The 12359-nt window shown below is 35.5% G+C and overlaps 1 pseudogene; it reads right to left on the reverse strand.

Annotated features, from left to right (window-relative positions):
- Window positions 1–12359, reverse strand: part of LOC124985774 (cytochrome P450 2C31-like) — a 195416-nt pseudogene that overhangs the window by 26196 nt on the left and 156861 nt on the right.

The following is a 12359-nucleotide window of genomic DNA, read 5'->3' on the forward strand; positions in this document are numbered from 1 at the left end:
AAAGAAAATGAAGAGAACCATAGAAGATGGAAAAACCACCCATGTTTTTGGACACACAGAATAAATATTATTAAAAAGGTGACATTACAAAAAATGACCTACAGATTTAATGCAATCCTGATCAAGATACAAATTATATTCTTCACAGAACTAGGGAAATCAGTCTTAGAATCTATATGGAGAAACAAATGACCCATAATATCTTGAGCAATATTGAGTGATTAGAATAAGTCTGGAAGCATCACAATACCTGACCTAAAATTATAGTTTAGAGTGATTGTAATAAAAAGAACCCATAATATTGGCAGAGAAAGAAACATGAAAACCAATCATACAGAATAAAAGACAACGACAAATTCATGCAGATGCAGTCAACTGGTACTTGACAAAACTGCCCAAAACATATGTTGGGGGAAAAAAACCTATTTTAAGCAAAGGATGCTGAGAAAACTGGATATTCATATGCAGAAGAATGGAACTTGATTACTGTGACTCACCCTCCATAAATGTAAACTCAAAGTGAATCCATGACATAGACATTATATCAGAAACTCTTTAACTCCTGGAAGAAAACAGGGTCAGTATTCTAATATATTGGTAAAGGTACCAACTTCCTGAATAAGATATCAAAAGCTCAAGAAACAAAACCAAGAATCAATAAGTGGGATGGCTTCAAATTTTCTTCATAGCAAAGAAAACAAGAGCATGAAGAGCTTAGAGATTTGGAGAAAATCTATTCCAGGTATTGTTCTGACAGTGGATTAATATTCAGTTTTTATAAAGATCTAAAAAAAATCTTTAACATCAAACAAACATAACACAATCAGGAAATGAACAAATAAATAAACAGACATTTCTCAAAAGAAGAAATATAAATCCACAAATATATAAAAAAATGTTCATCATTCCTGGTCATCAGGGAAATGCAAATCAAAGTTTTACTGAAATATCACCACACTCTGTTAGTATGTCAACCATCAAGAATACAAAGAACAATAATTGCTTTGGAGGATATTAGGAAAAAGGTACACTCATACATTCTCAGTGGGACTGAAAATTGGTACAACCACTTTGGAAAGCAGTGTGGAGATCTGCAAATATCAGGAATGGAAACACCACAGGACCCAACTCTTCCACTCTTTGGTATTTACCCCAAATGAACTAAAATTAGTAACTGTAGTGATACATGCATACCTGTGTTTATAGCAGCGCAGTTCACAATTACTAAGTGATGGAAACAGTCTCGATGGCCCTGAATGGACAAATGGATAAAAAAGGTGATAAATATACACAATAAAGTTTCATTCTATCATAAAGAAGAATGAAATAGTTTCACTTGCTGGTCAATGGATGAAACTGAAGAACATTAAGGTAAAAAATGTCCAGACTGCGAAAGGCAAAAGTTCAGTGTTTTTGCTTATATATCAAGTAGAGGAAGGGGATCAAGAGGGAGAAAGAAGGGAGGGTGTGGAGAACAAAATCTACCAAATTAAGCATACATGCAGGACTCATTGTGGTATATTCACACATGGACATAGTTATATATATGTATGTGTAAATATATATATATATATATATATATATACATGTATACATATCTATATGTATATATCCATCATCCTCAGTGGAAATATTTACAATATGAAAACCATGGCAGCCTAAAAAAATTCATTTGAACTTAAGTGTTAAACTACAAATCCCTGCAATTTAACTTTGTCTTTCATATTGCACTATTTTTTTCTCTTTTTACTCCTTTCTTCTCTTTACACTTTTTTACTTGTTCTTTTTATACTTGCTTTTAGAATACCAAGACCAATTAACCTCTCAGGCTTTATTCATTTGGTTGGTGAGTGTCTACACTGTGATAAATTTGGGCACACAGAGGGAAATAAAACAGAATGGGGAAAAACAATCTTACTCTTAGGAGATTCTGAAACTGAAAACTTGCAGGGGGAAAAGGTCTCTATTTCAAAACCCTGAGAAAGGAAAAAAATTTTTTTTCATTAAAGCAGATACTGCATCAAGTTCTTTATATTGTTTCCTAGTGTCTGCCCAAATTTGGTATTTTGTGAGAATTATTTCTAATTTTATGTATTTTGTCAATTAATTGGATCATCTCAATTTATTTTCTTTCCTTTGGTGTCCATTTCTTTCTCAAGCCTTTCATCCTTTATATTAACCTCATTTTAAATTAAATCTCCATTTCCTGCACCACACTCTTTCTTTCACTTTTCCTTTTTTATTTTACTTCATTTTAAATTTATTCACTTTATTCCAATTCCAATGAGATTTATTATACTACTATCAATACTTATTTTTCTCAACCTATTATAAACCAATATTCTTTGGTCAATAGAGTGGTAGTGATCAGTAATAATAACTTCTATAATCATTATGTTAATTGTGGTTTGCTCCTTGATTACCGTTGTATAAGTGGTTACTCTCTCCTTTCAAAGGGGTACCCTATAGTTAATTATAAATTTTAAATGCTAATTGGATGTGCTGAAGCTAATGTTTAAGGTCTTATTATTAGAAGATACCTATTTACAATGGACCATACTATAAAACAGGAGGAGGAATCCATTTCAACAGATAACATGAGCAAAGAGGCCAAGAGGACATCTATGGTAATATATAACTTACCAATAACTGAATCCACAGATTTAGATGCAGATGAAGTGTCAAAGAATTAAAGTTTTAATGATTAAAATGAACAATGAACCAAACAAATGTCTAAGGGATGAAAGAGGAGAGAAAATATGAAAAGTGAAAAAACATTTCAAAAAAGAGAGAGATTTTGAAAAAAAAGAATATTCCACACCTATGGAGTGAGAGGGGCTCCAGATAGGACACATTCAAAACCCCAAACAAACAAGATCAAAAAAGAATCTCTCCAGGACACATCACACTTAAACACCTATCATACTGAAAAGAAGAATTTTAAAAGCCTCAAGAGATAATATTATGTCATATTTAGAAGTATTCCAGGCAGAATTACTTCTGATTTCTTAACTGAGGCTCTAAGAGGAGGAATTGGAATGGTTTATTCCAAGTCTTGAAAGAAAATAATTCCCAATCAAGATGACCATATCAGGCAAAACTAGCCTTCGTAATTGAAGAGGAATAAAAAACTTTCCAGGTGAGAAGAAACTAAAAGAATTCATCAATACTAAGATATCACTACCAAAGAAATAATAAAGGAATGAATAAATAAAAGAAATACTATACACAGAAATTAAAAACAAACTTTAAAAGCAGCAAATCAATAAATCTTATGAAAAGACTAGACCAGCAAAAGATAAACAGGAACTATTTAAACTTTGAAAACAAATCAAAATGAAAGTAACTATTAAATACTTTTCTATAATAACTGTTATGGTTTAAATATGAGGTGTCCTCCACAAAAGTTTACATGTGAGAAAGGGCAAGAATTATCAGAGATAAAGTGAATAGATTATGAGAGGTGTAGCCTAATCTATAAATTAACCCATTGATATATTTTACATGGGCAGTAAAGGTTTGCAAGTAGGGATGAAGTCGGTCACAAGGGGCGAGCCTTTGGGTTTACATTATGTCCTTGGTGAGTGGAGTCCTCTCTGTTTCCTGATTATCATGTCCTGAACTGCTTTCCTCCACTATGCCCTTCTGCCATAATGTTTCACGTCACCTCGGGCCCAGAGCTGTGGTCAGCTAACCATAGACTGAGCTTCTGAAACCATGAGCCAAAATAAACCTTTCCTCCTCTTTGTTGTTCTTGCCAAGTCTATGGGTACAACAATAAAAAAGTTGACTATTAGAAATTGGGGACTGGGATCAGGCTACTGAAGACTGGGATGTTTTATTACTATATGACTGTTATACTGTAGACTATCTTGTTTCTCCTTATTGAAAAATTTTAAGTTTTTATTTCTTTACTTTTCTTGCTCTCTTTTCCTTTTGTTTACCTGTTCCCTCAGAGTCTCTTTCTCCCTTTTTTGCAAGCTAACATTCAATTTCTTTTGATTACACTCTCACCCTTTCTTTAATCTAGAACTTCTGTATATTCTTTTCTTATCCCATTAACAGCCACATTCTACATTCCTCTGCATCCTCTTTGTCCTCCATTAGAAAATGCAGACCTTATTGCAAATCTGTTTGTTTTGCTGAAATTAATATTTGAACTCATTCTGTTTATTATGATAATTTTGTTATTGTCCTCATAGGGGCTATGTGGTCTAGGATTGTATAGTGTCTGAATTGGGCACTGCTAATACTGATCTCCCCTTAAAGAAAAGATTTTGGAAAACTACAGGGCCACTATAATCCTATAGGGGGAAATCTGCAATACCCAAGATCTGCATGACTAGAGGAGAAGAAAAAACAAAAAGTTGGTTCTTTGAAAAAGTAAACAAAATAGACACCCTTAGCCATGCTAACAAAGAGAAGGAGAGAGAAGACTCAAATTACTAAAATTTGTGATGAAAAAGGAAATATCACGACAGACACCACTGAGATACAGAACATAATGAGAAGCTACTTTGAAAATCTGTATTTCAACAAAATAGAAACTACTGAAGACATTGACAAATTTCTAGAGACATATGCTCCTCCCAAACTGAACCAGGAGGACATACACAATTTAAACAGATCAATATCAAGCAATGAAATAGAAGAAGCCATTAAAAACCTACCATCCAAGAAAAGCCCAGGACCAGACAGATTCTCAGCCGAGTTCTACAAGACCTTCAAAGAAGAACTCATTCCAATACTTCTCAAAGTATTCCAGGAAATAGAAAAGGAGGGTACCCTACCAAACTCATTCTATGAAGCTAATATCACCCTCATACCCAAACGAGGCAAAGACACATCAAGGAAAGAACATTTTAGACCAATATCCTTGATGAATATAGATGCAAAGATCCTTAACAAGATATTGGTAAACTGTATCCAAAAACATATTAAGAAAATTGTGCACCACAATCAAGTGGGTTTCATCCCTGGAATGCAAGGATGGTTTAACATTCATAAATCAATAAACGTAATCCATCATGTCAATAGACTTAAGGATAAGAATCATATGGTTATTTCAATTGATGCAGAAAAAGTGTTCGACAAAATACAATATCACTTCATGCTCAAAACACTAGAAAAAATAGGGATAGTAGGAACATACCTGAACATTGTAAAGGCTATTTATGCTAAGCCCATGACCAACATCATTCTTAATGGAGAAATATTGAAACCATTCCCTTTAAAAATAGGAACAATGTGGGGGCATCCGGAATTCCATCCAGTGCTTGACAAAGATCCTCTGGAGGATGATTGCAAAGGCTCATCCTAAAAGGAATTGCTGGATGTTTTGCTCCAAGCATGGTGTTTTTTCTGCTGTGTTTTTCTGATAATATATTACTCATTTGAGTCTGAACGGATTGCTTAAGGGGACGAGGGGAATACAACAAAAATTCCAGAAAATATTACCTACAATCTGAAAAACAATGGGTCTTTACCACTCACAAAATTAAAAATAATTTTGCAACAGTGAAATGAGTCCCTGAAAGCCTCTGGAGAAAATAGTTGTAGATCTGCCTTTGTCTCCAACAGGCTGGTTAAATTTTAACGATGGTTTTGTTCATGTGTGGTGGTGAGGTAAAAAATAAGGTTTCACAACATTCCTTCCTTCCTACAAAGAATATGTCACCCCTATAATAAACGTTGGTGCACAATTACAATTGGGACCGCTGCCCTACTGTACCCCTTAACTCAGCAATTCAGATATTAACCAGATGGACCTAGTAGAGATAGTCACATGAGATTACTTGTCTATTGTTTTAACCGCGAGAATAATAAGAATAGTCTTAGGTCACATAGAGTTTAGATATTAAGGAAGTAAATATTGTATTAGTTCACCGAGGTAGTTAGATATTCTTAAAACAATTGTGATTAGGTAAGGATAATTTGTAAGGTTACTGTTTTCTCATAATTTTCTGTTCCTTGTTAAAAACAATTTCTGCCTATGCTTTGAAAACTTCTTTAATATTAACCACAAGACTGCCATTATAGCCTGAAGAAAAATGTATATAAACCCAGCCTTCCCCAGAATAAAGTGGGATTGATTGCACCAGAACTAGAGTCTGTGTCTTTCATTCTCCATCCATTGCCGACGCTGTCTCCCCACGCCCGGTTTACCGGTGTGGAACCCATGGACTCTTGCTAGGGCTGGACCCCGGCAGAACAAGACAGGGATGTCCTCTTTCACCACTTCTATTCAACATTGTCCTCAAAACTCTAGCCAGAGCAATCAGGCAGACTAAAGAAATTAAAGGGATATGAATAGGAAAAGAGGAACTTAAGCTGTCACTCTTTGTGGATGACATGATTCTATATTTAGAGGATCCAAAATCCTCCTCCAGAAAACTTCTAGACCTCATCAATGAATTCAGCAAAATAGCAGGCTATAAAATCAACATGCATTAATATAAAGCATTTTTATATGCAAGTGACAAAACAGCTGAAAGGGAAATGAGGAAAACAACTCCATTTGTAATAGCCTCAAAAAAAATAAAATACTTGGGAATCAATCTAACCAAAGAGGTAAAAGATCTCTACAATGAAAACTACAAAACATTGAAGAAAGAAATTGAGGAAGACCTTCGAAGATGGAAATATCTCCCATGTTCTTGGATAGGGAGAATTAATATTGTCAAAATGGTCATACTACCAAAAGTGCTATACAGATTCATTGTAATTCCAATTAAAATCCCAATGATGTGCCTTACATAAATAGAGCAAGCAATCATGAAATTCATCTGGAAGAATGAGAAACCCAGAATAGCTAAAACAATCGTTAGCAGGAAGAATGAAACAGGGGGTATAGCAATACCAGAACTTCAACTATACTACAAAGCAATAGTAATAAAAACGGCATGGTATTGGCACCAAAAAGGACAGGTAGATCAATGGTACAGAATAGAAGAAATGGACACAAAGCCAAATAAATACAATTTTCTCATACTAGACAAAGGTGCCAAAATATGCAATGGAAAAAAGACAGCCTCTTCAACAAATGGTGCTGGGGAAACTGAAAATCCATATGCAACAGAATGAAACTAAATCCCTATTTCTCACCCTGCACAAAAATCAACTCACAATGGATCAAGGACCTTGAAATCAGACCAGAGACTCTGCATCTTTTAGAAGAAAAAGTAGGTCCAAATCTTCAACTTGTTGGCTTAGGATCAGACTTCCTTAACAGGACTCCCATAGCACAAGAAATAAAAGCAAGAATCAATAACAGGTAGATTCAAACTAAATAGCTTTCTCTCAGCAAAGGAAACTATCAGCAATGCCAAGAGTGAGTCTACATAGTGGGAGAAAATCTTTGCCACTCATTCTTCAGATAGAGCACTAATTTCCAGAATATATAAAGAACTCAAAAAACTCTACACCAAGAATACAAATAACCCAATCAACAGATGGGCTAAGGATATGAACAGACACTTCACAGAAGAGGATCTACAAGCAATCAACAAACATATGAAAAAAAGCTTCACCATCTTTAGTAATAAGAGAAATGCAAATCAAAACCACCCTAAGATTCCATCTCACCCCAATTAGAATGGCGATTATCAAGAATACAAGCAACAATAGGTGTTGGAGAGGACGTGGGGAAAAAGGTTCACTCATACATTGATGGTGGGGATGTAAATTTGTGCAGTCTCTCTGGAAAGCAGTATGGAGATTCCTTAGAAAACTTGGAATGGACCCACCATTTGACCCAGTTTTCCCAGTCCTTGGCCTATACCCAAAGGATTTAAAATCAGCATACTACGGAGATACAGCCACATCAATGTTCATAGCTGCTCAATTCACAATAGCCAGACTGTGGAACCAATCTAGATGTCCTTCAATTGATGAATGGATAAAGAAACTGTGGTATACATATACAATGGAATATTGCTCAGCTATAAAGAATGATAAAATTATGGTATTTGCAGGCAAATGAATGAAATTGGAGAATATCATGCTAAGTGAGATAAGCCAATCTCAAAAAACCAAAGGACGAATGATCTCGCTGATAAGCGGATGATGACACATACTGGGGGGTGGGAGGGCAACAATGGAGGAAGGAAGGACTCTATAGAGGGAAAAGAGGGTGGGGGGAAGGAAAAAATAACAGAATGAATCAAACACCATTACCCTATGTAAATGTATTACTACGCAAATGGTATGCTGTTACTCCATGTACAAACAGAAACAACGTGTATCCCATTTGTTTACAATAAAAATATATTTAAAAAAAAAGAGAGTCAACAGTAAAAAAAAAAAAAAGAAAAAAGAAAAAAGAAATTGGGGGTGGATATATTTGAGTTGGTAGAGTGCTTGCCTTGCAAGTACAAAGCCCTGGGTTCAATGCCCAGCACTACAGGAAAAAAGAAAAAAAAAGAAAAAAAGAAAAAGAACCAATTAATCTGGCAGAAGAAATTTCAAGGCAATATACAGCCTGCTGTGTCATTCATATTGTTAGTGACTTTTAGCCAAGTTTACTGTGATAATCAAAAGCAGATATAAAAGCAAAAAGAATTGAAAAATTGTAGTTTAGCCTGAAAAGTCAAAAAGAAAAAAAAAAAAAACTGGGGCTACAGAATTTGTGATTGTTTGAAAGATTATAGTCACTTAATAGGTGCTAAGTAGTTTCAAAAGTAGGAAAGATGTCTTGTGGACCTCAAAGGAATTGGTAATGTCACACCCATCTCAGGTTTAAGGGTTTAAAAGTAAAAATTTGTTTGAGAAGCCACCTTGGGAGCACTTTGCCTTCACAAGGGCTTAGGAAGTTATTTCTATGTGCAGAGTGATGCAGGCAGAGGGACTGCTGCAGCCATGGTCCCTGGAGGCCTGGTTATTGCTCCAGATGGTGGCAAATCTTGGTGTCAACCAAGTGGTGCTGGTACTGCAATAATGCAAGATGTGAGAATTAGGGGACATGGAGGTTTCCACCAAGATTTCAAAGGAGATCTGGGAGGCCAGGAAAAGTGGAACAGGGTGAGATTCTATGCAGACAGCCCCTGAAAGGGCAATGCATGAAAACATGGGCAGGAAACTGAAGCTATTGTGGAAACCCTTGAGCTTAGGAAATGCTAATAACATGAAACATGTGCCAAGGACAGGTATAGGAATTGAGTATGGATTAACTGGACAGTAACTGTAGGCCAGTTAGGTGTGGCTGGAGAAGTAGGTCATTGGGAGTTGCCTTTGGGATTTATATTTTGTCCTTGGTGAGCAGAGCTCTCCTTTCTGGTTTCCATGTCCTGAGCTGGTTTCCTCCACTATGCTCTTCTGCCAAGATGGTCTGCCACATGTAACACCCGAGCTATTCAGTCAACCAACCATGGAATGACCCTCTAAAACCCTGAGCCAACATAAGCATTTCCTCTTCTATCTTGTTCTTGTCAGGACTTTTGATCACAGAAAAAAAAAAAGCTGACTAAAAGTGATGAGTGTAAATGGTCTCAACTCTTACATTCAAAATCATATCTGGCAGAATGGATTTAAAAATAGGAACCAACTATATACTACTTTCAAAAGTTTCATCTTATATGCAAAGACATACATAGGTTAAAAATGAATGGATGGAAAAAGATATTTCATGAAAATAGAGATCCAAATGAGCAGGAGTAGCTATTCTAAAAATAAACAAAGCTGGCTTCAAGAGGAGGGAAAAACAGTCAATTCATACTGACAGGAAACAATTCACAAAAAGGTAGTGATAATGTGGTAATGGATAGTGTTTATACCCCAAATATAAGTGCACCTAATTATATAAGGCAGATACAACTCAACTTAAAGATTAAAATAGGCCACATTACAATACTGGGTAATTTCAACATACCTCTCTCCCCATGAAATAGGTCATCTAGACATAAAATCACTAAGGACTCTTTAGACCAAAAGTATTATTAATTAAGTGGGCTTAGCAGACATGTATAGAATATTTCGCCTAACAGCAGCTAAATTCAATTTCTCAGTTGACCATGGAACTTTCTCTAAATTGACCATATTTTAAGACATGAAGTACTAAGTCTTAGAAAATATTCTTCTGAGTCCCTATAATCCCTTGCATCCATCCTATCAGGTCATAATGGAAAGAAATTAGAAATCAGCAGCAAGAAAATAACCATAGAAAGTACATAAGGACTTAGAGAGTATATAATTATTACCTAATTATATGATACACTTTTGAATGATGAGTAGAACATTGAGAGAATTAGGAGAGAAATTTAAAATTCCTAGACTCAAAAAATAATAGAGATGCAACATACCAGAATCTCAGAAACACTAGGAAGGCAGTTCTAAGTCAAGATTTTATAAACTCTGAATGAATACATTAAAAAATCAGAAAGATCCCAAATAACATAAGAATGTATCTCCAGGGCTTAGACAATTCAGAACAATGCAATCCCAAATAGTGTAGAAAGAAGGAAATAAGATGCAAGCTGAAATTAATGAGAGATTAAAAAAGTACAGATCAATAAAACAAAGACTTGGTTCTTTGAAAAGATTAAACAAGACTGATAAAAATCAGCCAAACTAAGCAAAACAGAAAAGACATAAATTAATAAAATTAGAAGTGAAAAATGGAGTTATTGGAGACATCTCTGAAATCCAGAGAATTATTATGGACTGCCTTGAAAAACTCCTATAACTGTAAACCCAGAGGCTCAGAGGCTGAGGTAGAAGGATCGAATTCAAAGCCAGTCTCTGCAAAAGTCAGATGTTAAGCAACTGGGTGAGACCCTGTCTCTAAATAAAATGCAAAAATAGGGCTGGGGAATGTGACCAAGTGCCCCTGAGTTCAGTCCCTGGTATCAAAGCAACAACAACAAAAACAACAAAACAAAAACAAAAACAAAAACACCTACTATTCCAACAAATAAGAAAAATCTAGAAGAAATGGGCAAATTTATCTAGATACTACCTACAAAACTTGAACCAAGAGGTCATAGAAAACTTAATCATAGCAATTGTAAACAATAAGACTGAAGCAGTGATAAAAAGACTTCCAGAAAAAAACCAAAAAAACAAAAGGCCAGGAGCAGATGTGTTCCCAACTGAATTCAATCAGATCTTTAAGTAAGAACTAGTGTGGCTCTTTCTCATATTATTCCATGAAATACAAAGTGTGCATGTGCCAGGGGGTAACTCCCAATTCATTTTGAAGCCAGAATTGGGGACAGGTAGTTAGTGTAGAAATAGGGGATTGGGTGAAATGAAGACCATGAAAATCATCTGCCTGTGGAAGTTGGAGCTGACCCTGGGAGAATGGAATGTTAAGGATCTCCGGAGGTCATTGATTACCAAATTTACCTGCCTTTATCAAGGACTGCAAGCAAGGAGATGCTATTAATGTCCCCTGGGCCCTTACCTGTCTGAATCACCTTGGCCCTCCCCCTGCCCATCAATTCTCACTTTATGCAAAACCAGTCCTAGTCATGTAGGTAGGAAGGAGAGATAAGGGGGGAGAGAACTGGAGAACAAAAGAGACCTTAACCTATAAAACATGTAGGGTGCGCTTACTTCTTGGGACTTTAGAACACCAGCCATGGTCCCCTTCTTCCTGCTGGGAGAAGTCTGTATTATTACCTTTAAATAAAACCTGTTTAATATGCTTGCCTTGGCGGGCTTCTCTAGTGTTCAAACTTCAACATTAGAGGGAGCAGAACTCGTCACCGGTAAATGGCGGTATCAATTTCATGAAGTCAGTCACCCAGAACCTCAAAACAGATTAGGACAATCCTGGAAAGAAAACTAGAAACCAATAACCCTGATGAATATAATTGCAAAAATTCTTAATAAAGTGTTAGAAAGTCATGTTTGAAAGCACAGTAAGATCGTACATCCAAAAAGAACAAATAAAAAAAATTATACATGATGATCAAGTTTGTTTCATTCCAAGGATGCCTGTACAGATGGTTCCAAATTCACAAATCAATAAACATAATTAATCACACAAAAAGAATTTAGGAATAATAATCACATGGTAATCTCAATAGATGCATCAAGAAGCCAGAGACAAAATCTAGCACCTATTCATGCTCAAAATGCCAAAGAAAACAAGGCTAGAAAGAACATTCCTAAACATCTTAAGGGTTGTGTATAACAAACCCCAAGTCAAAATATAGAGAGTAGGAAAAAACTGAAAACTTTTTTCTCTGCATTCAGGAAAAAGACACAGATGTCCATTGTCATTACTTTAACTCAAAAAAGTATTTGATATTGTAGTCAGAGCAATTAAGCAAGAGAAGGAAATAAATGTGATACGACTAGGAAGGAAAGAAACCAAATTACCACTGTTTGCAAATGATAAGATTCTGTATTTGAAAGAC

The sequence above is a fragment of the Sciurus carolinensis genome, chromosome 5, assembly GCF_902686445.1.
Source record: "Sciurus carolinensis chromosome 5, mSciCar1.2, whole genome shotgun sequence".
Taxonomy (NCBI): Eukaryota; Metazoa; Chordata; class Mammalia; order Rodentia; family Sciuridae; genus Sciurus; species Sciurus carolinensis.